At 42.0% G+C, this 20,549-nt stretch overlaps 1 pseudogene; it reads left to right on the top strand.

Moving 5' to 3' along the window:
• Nucleotides 1-7,790: 7,790 nt before the first annotated feature.
• On the top strand, nt 7,791-7,908 carry LOC124557599 (annotated as a pseudogene).
• Nucleotides 7,909-20,549: the final 12,641 nt, after the last annotated feature.

Below are 20,549 nucleotides of genomic sequence, written 5' to 3'. Positions count from 1 at the left end.
AGCCGGGAATCGAAGCGGGCCCCTTAGGACTGCAGTCCGTCACGGTGATCATTCCGCTATGGGGGCGGACTTTAGACTGTGAAAGTATATAAGACACAATCACGTATAATACTGAGAGCGAAGATCTGTGAAATCGTCTGCGTCTGTCAATCCGACAGTTCGTACAATATACAAATTATATTACATCAACAGTGCGTAAAAAATAATTAAATAATACACAAAATTTGTTTTATGTCTCATTTGTGTTGTTGAGAAAAGTAAAATACAAGACCAAGCCGAACGCCGTGCGACTACAGTGCCATGTAAATGAAGCGCTTTCGCATTCTCCCTCTTCCCACCCCTCATGCTTAGACAGGGTGCCAATTTGGTGCGGACAGTGTGCTGCCAGGAAATAGAGCTATGGAGCTTGTACAAGACCGTGGATTATGTGAAAAATTCGTGACCGTCCCTGTCAAAGAAGAATTCTTAAATAGAAACAAGGTTTACTGAAAAACTTGTAAGTGACCTGCACGTGGCCATATAAATATTTAGCCGGCCGAAGTGGCCGTGCGGTTAAAGGCGCTGCAGTCTGGAACCGCAAGACCGCTACGGTCACAGATTCGAATCCTGCCTCGGGCATGGATGTTTGTGATGTCCTTAGGTTAGTTAGGTTTAACTAGTTCTAAGTTCTAGGGGACTAATGACCTCAGCAGTTGAGTCCCATAGTGCTCAGAGCCATTTGAACCATTTTTTTATAAATATTTTTCCGTATATAAGGTGTAAGAAATTATGTATACAGATTTTTAGAGTATTTAGTAGAGATAAAAGGAACATCTTCTTTATTTGACAAAAGGTCACACGTACGCCATTTCGCCCCTATGAATCCACGACAGTCTTGATACTATTGATGTTCAGAGACTGTTCAAACTGCATTGTGGTGAATACTGTTTTAGAGATGCTGTTAAAAATGTCATCCATTAGTATTAATGCAACTGTGTGCTTTCAACAGCCACAATAGTTATGTCTGTGAGTCAGAAAACCCGATGGGACCTCATGTGTTCCACTGTTAACATAGAATTGCTATAAATGTGTGAACTGGTATTGTTCATGACAATATCTTGTGTCTAACACGCTCCGTGGAAGGAACTACCGTACCTTTCTCAGTGATTTACTACTGCAAATGTTGGAGAACCTCACGCTAGTAGTCTGGAAATGATTTTGGTTCGAGCATGGCCGCCATATTTTTGCCATTTATGCCAGAGAACATTTACACAACGTTTTCCCCAATTGTTAGCTTATGAGGGGAGGTCAGTACCACAGCCACCACGTTCTCCCAACCTCACCTACATGGATTTGTTTCTATGGAGGAAGATGAAGCGTTTGTCGTCCGACGCACGACTAGACACTTCAGAAGAGCTGGTTGTCCGTCTGGCGGAAACAGCATTATTCGTGAAACACCTGTTTGTTTTCTGCATACTAGGAAAGTCCAGCGTCAAACACTTCTAATACGCTTAGCACGGAAACAGTGCATCTGTAGTACTTGTGTCACAAGTTTCCACGACGGGAACTAACAGACTTTGAACGCGGAATGGTAGTTGGAGCTACGCGCATGGGATATTCCATTTCAAAAATCGTTAAGGAATTCAATATTCCGAGATTCACAGCGTCAAGAGCGTGCCAAGAATACCTAATTTCGGGCATTACCTTTCACCACGGACAACTTAGTGGCTGACGGTCTTCACTTAAAGACCGAAAGCAACGGCGTTTGAGTAGAGTTGTCAATGCTAACAGCGAAGCCACGTTTCGTTAAATAACCGCAGAAATCAATGTGGGACGTACGACGAACGTTTACGTTAGGAAGCCATGGATTCAAGTTGACAATAAGGGACTGTGCAAGCTCGTGGTGGTTCCATAATGGTGTGAGCTGCATTTTCATGGAACGGACAAGGTCTTCTGGTACAAATGAACCGCTCGTTGACTGAAAATGATCATGTTCGGCTACTTGTTCTCAAACTACGATGGAATTTTTATGGATGACTATGCACCATGTCACTGGGCCACAGTTGTTCGCAGTTGGTCTGAAGAACATTCTGGACAACACGAGCGAATGATTTGACTACCCAGATCGCCCGAAATGAGCCCATCGGATGTTTATGGGACATAATCGAGAGGTACACAAAATCCTGCACCGACAACACTTCCGCAAGTATGGACAGCTACACAGGCAGCGTGGCTCAACGTTTCTGCAGAGACTTCCAACAACTTGTTGAGTCCGCACCACGACGAGCTGCTGCACTACAAGAGGAGGACCGACACGATATTAGGAGGTATCTCATGACTTTTGGTCATCTCTGTTTGTAACCCTTAAGACCAAAGCTGGGTAGGGACAGCAAGCAGTCATTTTTAAGACTTAAGTGACTGATTGCTATTTTTATTCACCAATCACTTTCTTTTCCATGATCACGGGTGTTCTCTTCAAATAAATAATTGGAAAAATATTTTGTGCTCCTTGCTGAGAAGCAAAGATATCTAAATTGTGCTTCTTCCCTGATAAGTGACTTATGTATAGTTATATTGGCCGACAAAAGAAGTTAAGCCCCAGAAAGAGAGAAGAAAACGAAATCAAACTTCACATCTTGAGCGGGTATGTGATGTTACTTTAGTGATTACAAAATCGAGTCAACTCTACAAATAACTTGGGAGTATAGGCCCACTTATCAGTATGACGGCCGGCCCCGGTGGCCGAGCGATTCTAGGCGCTCAGTCCGGAACCGCGCGACTGCTACGGTCGCAGGTTCGAATCCTGCCTCGGGCATGGATGTGTGTGATGTCCTTAGGTTAGTTAGGTTTAAGTAGTTCTAAGTTCTAAGGGACTGATGACCACAGATGTTAAGTCCCATAGTGCTCAGAGCCATTTGAACCATCAGTAGTCCGCAGCTCGTGGTCGTGCGGTAGCGTTCTCGCTTCCCGCGCCCGGGTTCCCGGGTTCGATTCCCGGCGGGGTCAGGGATTTTCTCTGCCTCGTGATGACTGGGTGTTGTGCGATGTCCTTAGGTCAGTTAGGTTTAAGTAGTTCTAAGTTCTAGGGGACTGATGACCATAGATGTTAAGTCCCATAGTGCTCAGAGCCATTTTTGAACCATCAGTATGACGTATTGCACCTCCTGTGTTCTCGATGCATGCACTGATTTGCTTGGAAGGGTGTCATAAAACCGTTGTATCCCCTTCAAAAGCAAGCTGGTCTAGAACTGTTGTAACTGGTCCTTAATATCATTGATACTTGGCACTGTGGCGGAAGTGACGCCTGACGTAGCCCTACACATCTTTTATTGGGAACAGATCTGGCCACGAGAGTGTCACAACATCAAGCGGACAATTCATAGACACACGTGCCATGTGTAGACAAGCATCGTCCTGTTGAAAAATGGCACCACAACATTGTCACGTGAGTGATAACACATGAGTTCGCAGGATGTCCGTCACTTACCGCTGCGCTGTCGGAGTCCCTTCAGTCATCCCTAGCCGTGAGCTGGAGTCATACCAAACACTTCGACAATGGGAGTAATGTCACTGTGCCTGTCCAAAGCACTGGAAGATTGGGACCTTTCCTCAAATCATCGTCAGACTCACTGTGCAGAGGTACGGAGCCTTGCAGCGTAGCAGTGTCACAAAATATCTGGTTGGGATGTGAACTTAGCACACAGTTTCCATATTAGAATTTGCGCACTGGAGTTGGGATACTAAGAAGTAATTACGGTCCACTTATGTGATGGGATTTTTAAAAATCGAAGTTGGCCGATTATCATTTTATGAACCACGCGAATGGTATTACATCTTTATTCGTACATTTCAGGACGTAGAAATTCTCCATTTTATTGCCAACGTGAACTTGAGTAGCTCCAAAAAGTGAGACTGACTAGGCACTACGAGTGTTACATTTTCTAACCTTGAATAACTTCAAAGCTGTCTCAAAAAACTATTTTAGCAACTGGTTGCCACTCAGCCATTCTGAGTTAACTAAAGTTCTTGTTCAAAATGAAACTCATTTTAGATAGGTGCACGACTGGATTTGCAATTCGATGCGTACTGGCTATGATGCACCTCATTAGATAAGTTCCTGATCAGTGGCCATTGCATAGTTACACTGCCCGACAAAAGAAGTGATATTAATTAACTTCTTCATCTGTTGTTATTGATTTAATGTTATATTGGGTGAAATTTGTTTTGAGCTATTGGAAAAAGATGTAGGCCATCCCTGTTTACATGAGCGGTCATCGAAGAGGTAACCATCATTTTAAGCCTATATCACTATCGTCATCCTGTACAGGAAATGGGATCTTTACAAGGTACTGTCCTAAGTTACCGGAGAATCTCGATTCGCGATAAAACGGAGCTGATAGAGTTAGCTGCTGGGGACAACTAATGATAATGACAGAGGTCACTGTCAACTACGACGGACTGTAACATCGAATAGAAGAGCCATTCAGTGGATAATCACTCACTCGCCAACTCGTTGTTGGACATCAAAGACCGATGAGCAGTTGTTCCAATGAGTTGTAATTTCCTCGCTATGGGGTGCAGAAGACACTGTCCTATACCGATACATCTGCCCTCAGCCCACCGTGAGACACGTCATACATATACCATCGTGGGTGCACGAGCACCTTTGGAAGGTCAAAGGATGAAGAAGGGTCACCTAGGCTGAGGAATATCTTCGAATATACAGATGACAGAGTAAGAGTATATGAGGAACAAAATGAAGCGATAGACTCCTCCAGCTGACAGGCCACGGTTGTGGCAGATAATAAACGTATATCGTGGGGGGGGGGGGGGGGGGGGGGGGGAGAGGGGGGCGATGTTTGTATGGATTTAAATGGGTCACCTGATACTTCTGTCATTACATCTCACCAAAAAACGATCCAGTACATTATGTACATTCGTTTGTCACCTGCAGAAAACTGATGGCGAATAATGCTTCGTGGAACTAAATGAACCGACATGAGAATCCTTTGCCTCTCTCTCTCTTCTGTCATTGTTATAACTGAGCGGTGGAATGTAAAGGAAAGGAAAGCAGAAAGGTGGGTCGTGTAATTCCGCGTGAGTGATGATAGTAGTTATAACTTAGTGTATATCATTTACGTGAAATACAAAGAAGTCACAAGAGAATGAAAACTAACGATGGAACAAATCAATTAATTAATTTCACGCCTCGAAGCAGGCAATGCAAGTAATATGATATTACTGCTAATTAAAGGTGTTGAAAACCTCAAATAGTCATTAGAAATGACTCATGAGTATATTACTGGTTGAATTTAAAAGGATAATACAAGCACAAGATACAAGAAGACGAAAGCTCCAGAGAGATACATGTTTATACTTACAATAATCACAAACAAAAAGTGAATTGTTAAAGTTGTTCTATTTGAGAATTGGGCAATGTGTTGTGGAAAATACTTGTAGTGTTACATCCCATATTACATCTCATATTATTCCTATTGCCTAAATGTTCTACATCTGTTATTGGAGGGCACAAGAGAAGCAGAAGTTTCAGTGCAAAAAGAGTTATGGATGTTTGTACGTATTGGGAAATTCTTTTTGTGAAAGGAATTTAATTTCATGTAGTGATGAAATACCATTACAGTTTGCAATAAATTGCCGTTTAAAGATAGGTATATCTTTATGAAAGTGACAGATGAATGAAATCCGTTAAATCGAAGATTGCAGATGATTCAAAACAATTAACATCTCTCCATCACTTACTATAATATAATAAAACAATTACATGCCCAGTATATTAAACACACCTCCGATTTTTAGTGAAGTGTCCCTCATGAAAGCTCATATCAAACTCTCTACTTTAATGTCTAGCAGTGAAGTGTCCCACACTAGGAAACCATTTCCGATAGCGTTCTCAAAAGTTTTCTATGGGCGCGTCTATACAAGTGATTGGCCATCTAAGATTGGTCTTCTAGCCGATAGAATTATTTAACAGTTTTTGAAGCTGAATGAGATTTTCACTCTGCAGTGGAGTGTGGGCTGATATGAAACTTCCTGGCAGATTAAAACTGTGTGCCGGAATGAGACTCGTACTCGGGACCTTTGCCTTTCGCGGCCAAGTGCTCTACCACCTGAGCTACCCAAGCAAGACTCACGCCTTGTCCTCACAGCTATACTTCCGCCAGTACCTCGTCTCCTACCTTCCAAACTTTACAGAATCTCTCCTGCGAACAATGCAGGACTAGTACTACTGAAAGAAAGGATATTGCGGAGACATGGCTTAGCCACAGCCTAGGGGATGTTTCCAGAATGAGATTTTCACCCTGCTGTGGTTCGCGGGAAGAACGACTGCCAGAAAGCCTCTGTGCGCGCTCGAATCTCTCTAATTTTACATTCGTGATCTCCTCGGGAGGTATAAGTTGGGGGAAGCAATATATTCGATACCTCATCCAGAAACGTACCGTCTCGAAATCTGAACAGCAAGTTACACCGCGATGCAGAGCGCCTCTCTTGCAGAGTCTGCCACTTGAGTTTGCTAAACATCTCCGTAACGCTATCACGCTTACCAAATAACCCTGTGATGAAACGCGCCGCTCTTCTTTGGATCTTCTCTGTCTCCTCTGTCAACCCGACCTGGTACGGATCCCACACTGATGAGCAATACTCAAGTATAGGTCGAACGAGTGTTTTGTAAGCCACCTCCTCTGTTGATGGACTACATTTTCTAAGGACTCTACAAATGAATCTCAACCTGGCATCCCCTTACCAACAATTAATTTTATATGATCATTCCACTTCAAATCGTTCCGTACGCTTACTCCCAGATATTTTACAGAACTAACTGCTACCAGTGTTTGTTCCGCTGTCATATAATCATACAATAAAGGATCCTCCTTTCTATGTATTCACAATACATTACAAACAGTTTGTCATTATCATATCTTGTGTACAAATAATAATGCGTTAAGTCGCACATAATTTTGCCTGTGTTCGCGACATTCAGCTCGCAACTAAAGGTGGCATGAGAGCCGAAATTCGGTTCGTGAACAAATAATTCAATTTTGCAGAACATTAGAAAGTGTTTTTCTTTCAGTGTTACACATTATCAAATATACAGAAAATCTTCATCTAACACAAGCTTTTTTTTTTTTTTTTGACTGCACTCACAATGCTTCGAAAACTAGTATGTCTGTTTCTGACTGTCGAAACAGAACTAATTTTCATTTTAGTTATGTTTTGGCTATCAGAAAGACGCATACTAGTTTTCGAATTATTCTGGCTGCAGTATTCCTCCATTAATTTCTGGGTCGAAATCCCCAATTACTTATTAACTGCTTCAGATACCGCGACAACAACCCTGAAATGATGGAGTCTGAACCGCCTTGCAAACCCGAAGGGGAAAAATTCAAGTGCTGTACCATCCCTGGCTAATGCCTCATCTGAAATATGAAAGAGGTCTCAGATACTTCAACAAACAGCAGCAGGATAGGAATTAGTCTTCATTTATAGCTGGGGCCTGTCCGAAACGGCGGTGCCGTATGAAAGATAATGCAAAACTAAATTCCTAGTTACAATGTTCCAGAGCAGAATAAACGATTAACAAGTTCCTGGGTGTTCAAAAATTTTTAGAGTTGCGTTCTGTATAAGAACAACTAGACTTCATAGTAGACCGCAGAACAAAACTAAAGCTCCAAAGAAGCAGAGTGTCATTGAGCTCATCTAGAAATTGAAGGCCAGAGAATGTCGTTACAACAGACAAAGAAGTTAAAGACTGTAGCTTCCTTCGGAATTAAATATCACCAAGCTCTTAGCTTGGCAACGGCCTTGCCGCAGTGGATACACCGGTTCCCGTGAGATCACCGAAGTTACGCACTGTCGGGCGTGGCCAGCGCTTGGATGGGTGACCATCCAGGCCGCCATGCGCTGTTGCCATTTTTATGGGTGCATTCAGCCTCGTGATGCCAACTGAGGAGCTACTAGACCGAATAGTAGCGGCTCCGGTCAAAGAAAACCATCATAACGACCGGGAGAGCGGTGCGCTGACCACACGCCCCTCCTATCCGCATCCTCACCTGAAGATGACATGGCGGTCGGATGGTCACGATGGGCCACCTATGGCCTGAAGACGGAGTGCAAGCTCTTACCTAAGTGCAACGAGGGCGTTCCCAATTGTTTAAATGTAAATGGTTCTTGAATAAAAATTTTCCTACAGCTTTTAATTTGGGGTTTGGCAATCCTGCAGTGTATGTCCGTAGCTATTGCTGTACAATGGGATACGAAAGGAAAGTCACTAAAGCGTCTCTTAAAAGACAAAGAGTTCGAGCAGAGTTTTCTACTCATAAAATGAGAGTAAAACAATTTAATGAAATTATAAAACAGAAATTGTCAAACATTTTGTCTCGCTGGTTTGATCTACAAACTTGTTAGTGGTGAAACGCAGGGAAACTGCCGTATTATGTTCTCTAGATTACCGCCATTGAAAAGAAGTCTCCAAATTTCTTCTGCTAGACTACAGACCAGGATGATCGTGGATCAAATGAAATAGCTCCAGCCTTGATAGCTGCTCTAAGTAAGGAGAGATACGAAGAATATACTAAAAGTGTAAGATTATTTTCCGTTGGCTGCCCTGGGTGAACTGATATGCCCATATAACTAATTTTCTCCACTGGTGGGCTCTAAAAAATCTCGACTCAATGAAAGAAAGAGACGTAATATTTCCAGTGCGTGGTCATTCATGCTGCAAATCGCTTTTTCGGTACAACGTAGAAAAGTGTTTGGAAGCAGACTTAAATATTAACTCCTCAACAATGTAATAATATTTATCAAAAATGGGGGATGTTCGAAGTCTAGGAATAGGCTACAGCATTTTTGGTCCCTCCTGTAAAATTTTTGTTTCCGGATTACCGTATTTTTAAAAGTTGCTCCTCATTATGCAATATAATGACAACAGTTACTCAAATTCCCATCTCCAAATCTCATCATATAGTTAGGTCATCATATTGAGATATTTTCATTAGAATTTGCTACGTTTCCATTTCAAAAATAAAAATAGAACGTATCGTTATTTCTGTGACAATCACCAGAGGTTCAAACAAACCCGTGGCCATTCGAGATACCCTTCTTTGTATAAGTTCAACAACCGTGATTTGTCCTCTTTGGTCTGGGTTCCACAACCTTGATCAGTATTCTAGAATGGCTCTCACGATTGTTTTTTAAGCAATTTAATGTTTAGAGTTATGGCAGTTTCCCTGTATCCTACCAATGAACCGAAGTTTACCATCTGCTTTACAAACAATTGACCTCGTGTGATCTTGCCATTTCATATCCTTAAAAATAGTTACACGCATATATTTATATGAGTTGATTGATACAAACTGTGGGTTACTGATATTGTAGTCATAGGTTACTACGAAATTTAAACATCCAGAATACCTTCACTACCTTCTGTACAGTACGATGTTTGCAATCGACCGTCACAGTCTCCCGTGTTTTCTGAAATGTTAGTTCCACATAGTTGGCATGTACCAACTTCTTGCGTTATTCATCAGCCCTGGCGATATTTTTACGTGCTTGCCTCATAGAGAGGTTCAAATGGCTCTGAGCACTATGGGACTCAACTGCTGTGGTCATCAGTCCCCTAGAACTTAGAACTACTTATACCTAACTAACCTAAGGACATCACACACATCCATGCCCGAGGCAGGATTCGAACCTGCGACCGTAGCAGTCGCACGGTTCCGGACTGCGCGCCTAGAACCGCGAGACCACCGCGTCCGGCTCATAGAGAGGATTTGGTCTGGTATGGTATGACTGTTCACAGATTTTCTTACCGAACATTGATCAGCTGAATAATCTGCTGCACTTTGGACGATCTGTTAACTGTTACAATTCGTGATTGTCTACTGCGTCTGCAGTCATCCACATATTGCTGCTCAAAACAGTTGACTCTTTGATTCACCCTTGTCTTGGTAGCACTTAAAATCCAAGTGCTAGCACGATGTTGAGTACAGAGTGTCTCATGCGTCAGGAACCATAGATATAGTCGCAATAAGATGTGTTAATACTGCACGTCTTGCCCATCCTGCATTGAACTTTCACACTGAGAGTCAGTGACGATATTACATTCGCGGAACATACCGATCTATTCCACTCGCCGTGGACAGGTCTTCACCAACAGAGCAACTACGTCTTATATTTCTCATGGGCGTATACACTTATTCTTTCCGATGGATCACATGGGGAATAAATTTTATTCATTTCGTAGAATTTCTCTCTGTAATTTCCCTTTCCACAGACACTAGTGTACTCATATATTTAGAGATCTTCAAATATAATTTTGTTCAGAATTAGTAGTTATGTCAAAACACTTCGTTGCTGCATCTGAAACTACCTTAATCATGGTAAAGCAACTCCTACTGCGTTAAAATATTTTAGTGCAGGGACAGTGAGACAAAATGGGCGCTTATTAATCGAAATTAAAAGTATAAAATGTTTTTCACTTTACCTTGGCCATCCTCGTTCAGACTGCAATCTGAAAAGAAATAGAAGAAAATTAACTTCCATTTCGTAGGGAGTTAAGATATGTACTTATAATACTGTAGCAACTGGAACGAAATATAGTAGACACATTAAATATAGCAGTAAGTTCCAATTATTAGTTTTACTTTTATTTAAAAATTTCTCCTGTATTATTAGCTGCTCCTTAGGTGAAATCTAGCTTGACTCTTGTACTTGTAAGAAGTACATAAAATGCAGGTATCGGAAAAATGTACATAATTATTCCACAGTGAAACTATTAATCAATCGCGATTAAATGTGAGGGAAGACGTTGCCCGACAGTTGAAAATAGAGATGTTATAGTCTGTTGGAGTAAGTCGCACATGAAGCGAAGGTAATTCAGTTTGATGATGATGATGATGATGTTTGGTTTGAGGGGCGCTTAACTGCGCGGTCATCAGCGCCCGTACGAAGTCCCAACTTTTACATAGTCCAATTTTTTTCACAGTCCAGCCTAGGCACTATCAGGACTGATGATGATGATGATGAAATGATGAGGACAACACAAACGCCCAGTACCCGGGCAGAGAAAATCCCCAATCCGGCCGGGAATCGATCCCGGGACCCCGTGATCCAGAGGCAGCAACTCTAGCCACTAGACCACGAGCTGCGGACAGATAATTCAGTGAAAAATCATGATTGTGTGTTTAAAATTATTAGGTAATATCACGAACATCAGTACCATGAAACTGCTGTTTAAGGGTACTTGTGGTGGAGGGAGATGCTTTTATGTTATAGTGACACACATCCACCAATACATGACTGTTATAGACTAATATGTTATGTAACCAGCTAAACCAGTCAATGGTTTAATCATAGTGCTGGTGAAAGATTTGCTGTAGATAAAAGTATTAATTCTTAACCGAATAAAAAAAATGGTTCAAATGGCTCTAAGAACTATGGGACTTAACATCTTAGGTCATCAGTCCCCTAGAACTTAGAACTGCTTAAACCTAACTAACCTAAGGACATCACACACATCCATACCCAAGGCAGGATTCGAACCTGCGACCGCAGCAGTCTGAAGCGCCTAGAACCGCTCGGCCACCGTGGCCTTAACCGAATAAAGCTAGAGCGTTGTAGAACATAGATATCAGTGACCTCTCATTCAGATTCGTGACTCACCCCGACTTTATTAATGGCTGTCATTCGTATTTCTGCAGTGCTTGTCACTTTTATTAAATTTACGTAATCCACACAACAAAATCATGAACGCACGTATTATCGCTAATGTACAGTTTTCAGTGCTAATTGCGAAATGTTAAATAATCTCGCAGTAGCTGGAATTATCGTATATCAGAAATCCGCTTGATTCTAAATATTTATGTATCTTACCGAGAGAAACACAGAAGATTAACTGAAAGTAATGAAACATCAGTGACGGAAATAGGCACCAGCATAAGTACGCATGATGCTAGACGCGTCTGAAGAGCTATTCGAAACGATGTTGGCGGAAGTGAACTGTATCATAAGAGGTATATGAAATACCGCATGTGTTTTGTCCCTTCTACCGTTCTTTATGATGCTCATGGCGACCCAGTGGGAATGTTGTGACTGCGTACCTATGAACGGACCGAATTTACGTTTGCTCCTGACTATAACAAACAAACAAACAACATCGTCCAAACAGGCCTTGAAGGCCCAACAATGCCGCCCGACAGCCGTATCATCCTCAGCCCTTAAGCGTCACCAGATGCAATACGAAGCTGCATGTGGTCTGCACGCCACACTCCTAGCCGTTATCAATTTTCGTGACTGGTGCCGCTGCTTCTCATTTCAGTAGTTCCTCAATTGGCTCCACAAGGGTTGAGTGCACTCCAGTTGTCAACAGTACTTGGCAGACGTGGACGATGACCCATCTAAGTGTTAGCCAAACCCGAAAGCGCTGAACTTCGGTGACCTGACGGGAACCGGTGTTACCACTGTGGCAAGGCTGTTGATTTCTGTCTATAACACGAATTACATTTTTCATCGAAGAAGGTGATTGGCGCTGCAGTGTTTTTTGTTTCGTGGATAACAACTCCTTACGTGAACAAAAACGCTACTCGCGACGCTTGATGTGTCAGTGTATAAATTTGCTTATAACTTTTTAGCGTCTGAACTTAACTGATATAACTGCTATGTTTACAATAAATGTAACTATTTTTAAATGAAGTCATTTCCGCTTTTGGCTGTTAAAACATACAGTAAATAAATAGTAACAAAGTATGCAATAAATAATATTTTAACAGACAAAAGCGGACTGATTTCATTAAAAAATTTCCAGAAGGCTGTGGACCCAGTTATCATCAAACTCAATGTAACTATTCTATGTGATTCATAGATGTGCGCATGTGTGCGATTGTATATGCCAAAATAAATAAAAAAGGTGGCGGGCAACTACAATATTACCAGACTATTCTATAACTGTCCGAATTCTTCAGTGAAATGTATAACCCTAGCAACCAAAATATTTAAGGGTAATGGGGGTTAGACGTATCGCTAATTAAGTCCTCTCATCACGAATTTCAAATAAGGTGTCCTCTTATTGTTGACACGATCTAGTCGTTGATCTAACCCAAAATGACAAGAGGAGTAGTGTTTCGAATGCAGGACATCGACTCAGAAGTTTAAGAAGTTTATTCAACGTTAGTTGTGGCCCAGAGTGTGCTTTCATCTGTGCTGCAACTGAAGTACACAAAGCTTACATTAAAACTTGCTATACCCCTACGTTTTTATGAAACGAAGAATACAGATAGGTCCTATTTTCGGTATTACGTAGGTAATGTAAAAGGAAGAATCACGTAATGTATCAAATGACATCACATCAACAACAATCGAAACCCGGTAGATATTTTCTCTGGTTATCTGTCTGTGGAAAAACGTTACATGGTTTTCATCACGTGTAGGTGTACGTTTCCTAGTTTCGGGAAACACAAATTAGACAGGTATGTCCTCTTTGGGAGGAGGAATTTCCTATTTCTTTGCATGAAGTTGCATTCCAACACATGGTCGGACGTCATTCTAACTTCGTACACTTAAACACAATCTCCATGAATATAAATGATTCGGTTTACAATTCTCTGTGACTGGTAGAACGGCTATCTGTATGCATTATTGTTATTCGTGTTTAGTGTTGTCACCATTCCTGGTCGGGTAGAACCCATCAGTCCAAGAAGTTTCGAGGCTGGGTTAATATAAACAGATAAAAGTTAAGATGGTAGTTCTAATGCTTCGTATTTTCTTCTTAGTTTCCACTTCAGTGTAACGCACTGAATGCTGATACAACCGTATGAAACTGTTAGAAAAATCCCCCTTCTTTGAGATGTTCAACTCGCGCGTCGAGTTGGCTAGAACGTCAGTTATGTGTCAAAGCGTAGACGCTTCTGCACTTTGTCGTTTCGGGATAGGTTCACACGGATGAGACAAAGTCTCGTCACCTGTGACGATTTTTTCCCGAAAAAAAATTGTGCGCATGCTGCATTTCAACCAAGTTGCGGCAGGCGTCCACGCGTTGTTGTTTTTGTTCGGGAGTCAAGGTGTACGAGACAAGCACTGCTCACACTTTACTCTTCGTTAAAACATTCTTAAGAATGTTTTGAACACTTGATTTAGAGATGTTACTCCACTACAAATTGTGGCACAGCAACAATGACATATTGTGGTCACACGCCCACTACTAACATTGCCTGCTCACAACTGAGTGGTCGAATTCACATAGGTTGTTTACAGTTGTTAGTTCCAGCTGCCACCGTAGTCACTGAGCTGATATCACTTGTACGCCATTAATAAACTCACTCATCCTTCATCCTTTACAGATCACGTACTGCATACGAGTGAAATGGTGGCATAGTCTGTCTGGGACCACGTAAACACTTTGGTTCTTGGAGATAAATTTATGCCAAAGGTAAAAATAGACGCGAGCTTCGGACGGGAGCGGAAGGGGGATGACACATTTCTCTAGATCGGACTCGGTTTCATTTAGAAAAACGAAAACAATGTTACTAAGCCTCTCCGTTAAGATGAGCATTTATTGACTAGGTAAAACTAGTTTACAAAGGCAAACTATCAGTATCTCAACTGTCCTGCTTCCCGTGAATCACTAATTAGGATTACATTTGATGTCTCTGAATCGAAGAGTTCATTTCTGTTGCCGCAGAGCCATACCAATGAATCGCTCAGAGGGGAGCGTTAACACTGCGTACCTACTTATGGTCTGTGGCCTAAACGTGAGTGACCTGCCGAAATTCAGTGGCAATGATTCCTAGCTAACTTCAGAGACGATGTATTCCATATTCGTTAAATCTATGAACTCCATGCCTAATACCCATTTTAATGACCTTTGTAGGTGCATTGGGTAGAATTGAACTACAAATTTTAGTCTAATCCATTTTTCAGGTAGACTCTGTTTATACCTTAGTCGATTTAATTTAATTTTTTGATGCTGCGAAAACATTATTTCATAGTTTATGTAGCCTGCCTTTCGGTCAACACGAAGGTTTCATTCAGAGATCACAGTGGTATGATTTTAGACAATGTTAAATACCTAGCACACGTCAATAAAACTTTTGCATCACCTCGGTTCCAAGAGTTACGGAACATGTACAGAAAATTGGAATAGAGATCAACATAGCCGACCGTGGTGGCCGAGAGGTTCTACGCGCTACAGTCTGGAACCGCGCAACCGCTACGGTCGCCGGGTCGAATCCTGCCTCGAGCATGGATGTGTGTGATGTCCTTAGGTTAGTTCGGTTTAAGTAGTTCTAAGTTCTGCGGGACTGATGACCTCAGATGTTAAGTCCCATAGTGCTCAGAGCCATTTGAACCATTTTGAACCAGATCAACATAAACATCATTTCCGCCCCTTTTATAGCCAACGAAAACCACACATTGCATGTTGTATCACCATACAACGAGACCTTCAGAGGTGGTGCTCCAGATTAGTGTACACACCGGTCCCTCCAATACCCAGTAGCACGTCCTCTTGCACTGATGCATGCCTGTATTCGTCGTGGCATACTAGCCAGAAGTTCATCAAGGCACTGTTGGTTCAGATTGTCCCACTCCTCAACGGAGATTCGGCGTAGATCCTTTAGAGTGGTTGGTGGGTCACCTCGTCCACAAACAGCACTTTTCAATCTATCCCAGGCATGTTTGATAGGGTTCAAGGCTGGAGAACATGCTGAACACTCTAGTCGAGCGACCGAGCGATGTCGTTATCCTGAAAGAAGTCATTCACAAGATGTGCACCACGGGGACACGAATTGCCGTCTATGAAGACGAATGCCTCGCCAGTATGCTGTCGATTTGGTTGCGCTATCGGTCGGAGGATGGCACTCACGTATCGTACAGCCGTTACGGCGCCTCTCATGACCACAGACAACGCGAGCTTGCGTCGGCCCCACATAATGCCACCCCAAAACAGGAGGGATCCTCCACCTGGCTGCAATAGCTGGATAGTGTGTCTAAGGCGTTCAGCCTGACCACGTTGCCTCCAAACACGTCTCCGACGATTGTCTGGTTGAAGGCATATGCGACTATCGTCGTTGAAGAGAAAGTGATGCCAATCCTGAGTGGTCCATTCGACATTGTGTTGGGCCCGCCTGTACCGCGCTGTATGGTGTTGTGGTTGCACAGATGGACTTCGTCATGGACGTCGGGAGTGAAGTTGCGCATCATGGAGCCTATTGCGCAGAGATTGAGTCGTAACACGACGTCCTGTGGCTGCACGAAAAGCATTACTCAACATAGTGGCGTTGCTGTCAGGGCTCCTCCGAGCCATAATCCGTAGGTAGGGGTCATCCACTGGGCAGCCTGAGCGAGGCATGTCATCGACAGTTACTGTCTCTCCTCCACGTCCGAATAATATCACTTCGGTTCACTCCGAGACGCCTGGACACTTCCCTTGTTGAGAGCCTTTCCTGGCACAAAGTAACAACGAGGACGCGACCGAACCGCGGTTTGACCGTATAGGCATGGCCGAACTACAGACAACGCGAGCCGTGTACCTCCTTCCTGGTGGAATGACTCGAACTGATCGGCTGTCGGACCCCCTCCGTCTACTAGGCGCTGCTCATGCATGGTTGTTTACATCTTTGGGCGGGTTTAGTGACATCTCTGAACAGTCAAAGGGACTGTGTCTGTGATACAATATCCACAGTCTTCACAGTCTTCAGGAGTTCTGCGAACCGTGGTGATGCAAAACCTTTTCTGACGTGTGTATTATCCGAGATCAACTGATTTACAAAAGTTCTCCAAACTCTGACACTTCTTAATGAAGATCTCTATAGCTGATTAGTAGTACCTTAACATTATTTTCAGCAGGGGGTATTTCTTGAAATATAATACCAATAATCTCTATTCCGTTGCAGCTAAGTCCCTTTTGTGGGGCCGAACCAACAACTTATCTAAAAAAAAATCGTTCAAGCATTAGGCACAATGTAAGCTACACATGTGGCAGCGTCTGACATGTAATGCTTCCCTTATCCTACTAGGGTACTGAAGCTTCCAATCCTACTGCCCAGTCTCAAAGGTCACAATGTAGAACTATAATGCAGATTTTTAACGTCCTAGAAACAGAGATGATCATCTCAACCCCAACTGCCAGTTATAAGAAAGAACAAAGTGTGAACATGAAGCTCGTTGTTCGTTCTAAAGTGGTACGCCATATGCGACTGGACTCTTCTTTTGCTGTTGAGACAGCCCCTTAAAATGTTGAGTATATTTCCCAGGCACACGCAGTGGCCGCACAATGCGGTACTTGCATTGTCACCACTGGCTTCAGGAGTACCATTATCTTTTGTACTGGGTGGGTAAAATTAAACTGACCCGAAAAATGTTTCATGCACCTTAAGGTACCAATAGTTCAAATGGCTCTGAGCACTATGGGACTTAATATCTGAGGTCATCAGTCCCATAGAATTTAGTACTACTTAAACTTAACTAACCTAAGGATATCACACACATCCATTCCCGAGGCAGGATTCGAATCTGCGACCGTAGCGGTGCACCTTAAGGCAGGCAACCAAACTTATATCACATGAATCGGATGTAAGGTGGGTTGCCTACGTGAAGGTGCATGAAATATTTTTCAGGCCAGTTTTATTTTGCTCATCCTGCATAGTTAAGCCGTTTTGCCCCATGGATCTTCTTCAATCTAGTACTGGTTTCCAGTAGGAGAATGTCGCGTTGTAAAGGGTAAACCTATACTGCACTGACAAATTTCGAGGGTTCTTATACGACGTCTTGAGGAACAAATTAACGGCAATAGCCCATGTCCGGAAACGTCATCCAACGACGATATAGATCGTCTAAGTTACAAGTATAACGCCTGTCGTAGCCTACCCGTTCGGCAGCACAGTTGAGTTGCAACGCTGTCGCCTCGTCTGCAGTGAGTTTGTGGTCCTGCGGTATTGCTGGACAGGCGTGGATGTGTTACACGCCACCTAACGTCGTAAATGGTGTGAGGACCATTGGAAGAAGCCTTGATTGTGATCTGTCAGATTTTAAATTCTTGTTTGTTGCCAAGGGATGACTTAAATATTGACGCTCTCTAATGTCGTTGGGTAACGTTTCCACATGTGTGTTCTTATCCTCAATTTGTTCCTCTAAATCAGAATGAGATTTCCACTCTGCAGCGGAGTGTGCGCTGATATGAAACTTTCTGGCAGATTGAAACTGTGTGCCGGACCGAGACTCGAATTCGGGACTTTGCCATTCGTGGGCAAGTGCTCTACCAACTGAGCTACCCAAGGATGACTCACGCCACGTCCTCACAGCTTTACTTCCTCTAGATACTTTCTATTAGCTCTCGTCGGTGGCGTTCTAGTTCACCCTGTATGCGGTTAACTGTCAGCATGTCATACTTGTTCGTAATTGAGATTGCGGTTCTTTCCTGAGCATCACTTCCTAGTCCTCCAGTAGTGAGCATATCTACCTTCCACAGAAATATCATTCACTATAAAATGGCGGGGAGGGGGGGGGGATAGGGAGCTGTTTTGAGATCAATATTTTATTAAGGTGAAGCAGTACTCGTGCTACAATTACGTAGGTAGACAACACATTTCATTTCTGCAAACAGCATTGGCAGTTGCGTTGCATTCAAGACAAGGAACATTGTGTTGGAGAAATGAACTATTGAAGAAACAAGGAGAAATAAAAAAATACAAGAGCGCAAAAAAGGACTTGCCACGCAGTATGCAATGTGTAATGGGAACTTGATAACAGAAGAAACTACGTTCCCTAAACGATATTGTTGTTCAAAACATGCGGTTTACGAACCTGTATCTCACAAATCTGACACAGTTTAGGCAAGATCAAGGAAAACGAAAATTTATACGTATTTGAATAAAGGGCAAACATTAACCGAAAAAGATACTTTAGGTAGAACGAGTAACATGTACTGATTGTAGCTGCTAATTTCGCATAAATTACATTATCTCTGAAACTTGTGAGCTTACAAAAACCCACAAAATACATGTCAAATTTCATAAAATATTGTTGTATGTAGCTGTACAAAGATAAGAAGGTAGCGAACCGAATAATGTGTTAGTTTTGAGCGTATGACTTGAAATAGTCCAGTCCCAAATATTTTGTTTTTTCGACTCACTTGGTCTCCTTGCCTTGAAAGGAAATATACGCGTTTTAATAAAACAGGGAAAAACAAAAACTTGCAAACATTTTCCACAATCAGCACAGTGAGGAACCCCATTTTGACTAACGCAAAATGCTTCATGCATGATGATCTGCATCACCAACAGGATGAACAGCACTCTTTCATGATGTTGTATTGTTCTAAGGAATCCATCCAACAATTCTGAGTTTACAATAATTATTTATCTATAGCTATAAAACTAAATAATGGCACCTTTGTGGAAAATATCGAAAGAAGGTCAGCGTTAAATCTACCGTCGACATATTGATGTTATGGAGCAAAGATGAACGGAGACAGGTTGAAATTAACGTCCTGGCACTCTGCTGATATGATGTAAGAAAACAAAAAGAAACTATGTCAGGATGTGCATTTGGGGACTTAAAATCTGCTCCTCACGAGGGTAAGTCCAGTACCTACAGTGCTATCGCAATTGACGGTAAAAGTAAAGGCCAGGTGTTTGTCAAGCTGCAATCAAATATCTTATGTTGTATTCTTTCTATCTTTTTTCCTAGAGGACCTAATGCTTTTTCTCGTTGAGCCCAATACTGGACAATTAAATTTCTATGCCGGCCACCATCTGGCAAATTCCTCGATAGGCCTAGGCCAATTTGAAAGTTACGACACTTACGACAATTATAGAGACGTAATGCAATATCAAATTTTAATTTTTCGTTTTGAAGTTATTACTTTATGCTACCTTCGGATTCGATTATTGAAATACTTGGAGTCAACATTTTCTAATTTTGCTTTTACAGCTAGTTGTCTAATCAGTTAAAGTTCTGAAATCCGCATTATATACTTCAAACTGACTAGCAACTGGCAACTGCTGTTAAGAATGCAACTACACGTCAGCATTCAAACATGTCTGAAATTTAGCTGGAGTTCAAACTCAAAATGTAAGTAAATCGTGCAAGTATAAATACGAGTTTTTATTGTTATGGGAAACTAAGGCCTATAATAGATAAGTGTAAAGTAGCAATGACAGATCAGCACATTTGCCACACTAGTATTAGTGTGCTTTTATAAATGTATTAACACTTCACAAACAAGTGCAGTATCTTTGGGTGATAACTTAATAAAAAGTCATCAAAATTATTGTAGATAATATTTAAACTGGACTGAGAATTTCCCATAAGTAAACCTATAACTTGGTTTAATTCTCATTGCAACAAATCAGTTTCTGTAAACACAGCAGTGTACACTAAAATATTTGTAAACAATGCAGTTATTTGACAAAACAGAAAGTTTGCAAAGTATATCTGTTTGCATGATAGTTTTAAACTGAAATTTTTAAGATAAAATTGTTCTCAAACAGAATTAACTCCAGATATGGAGCTCTGAACACCCGTTTCCAGCACTGAAAAATTTGTCTAATATAAACTGA

Source organism: Schistocerca americana, chromosome X (assembly GCF_021461395.2).
Source record: "Schistocerca americana isolate TAMUIC-IGC-003095 chromosome X, iqSchAmer2.1, whole genome shotgun sequence".
Lineage (NCBI taxonomy): Eukaryota > Metazoa > Arthropoda > Insecta > Orthoptera > Acrididae > Schistocerca > Schistocerca americana.
Note: the sequence above shows the minus strand (reverse complement) of the source record. Positions and strands in the feature narration are given on the sequence as shown.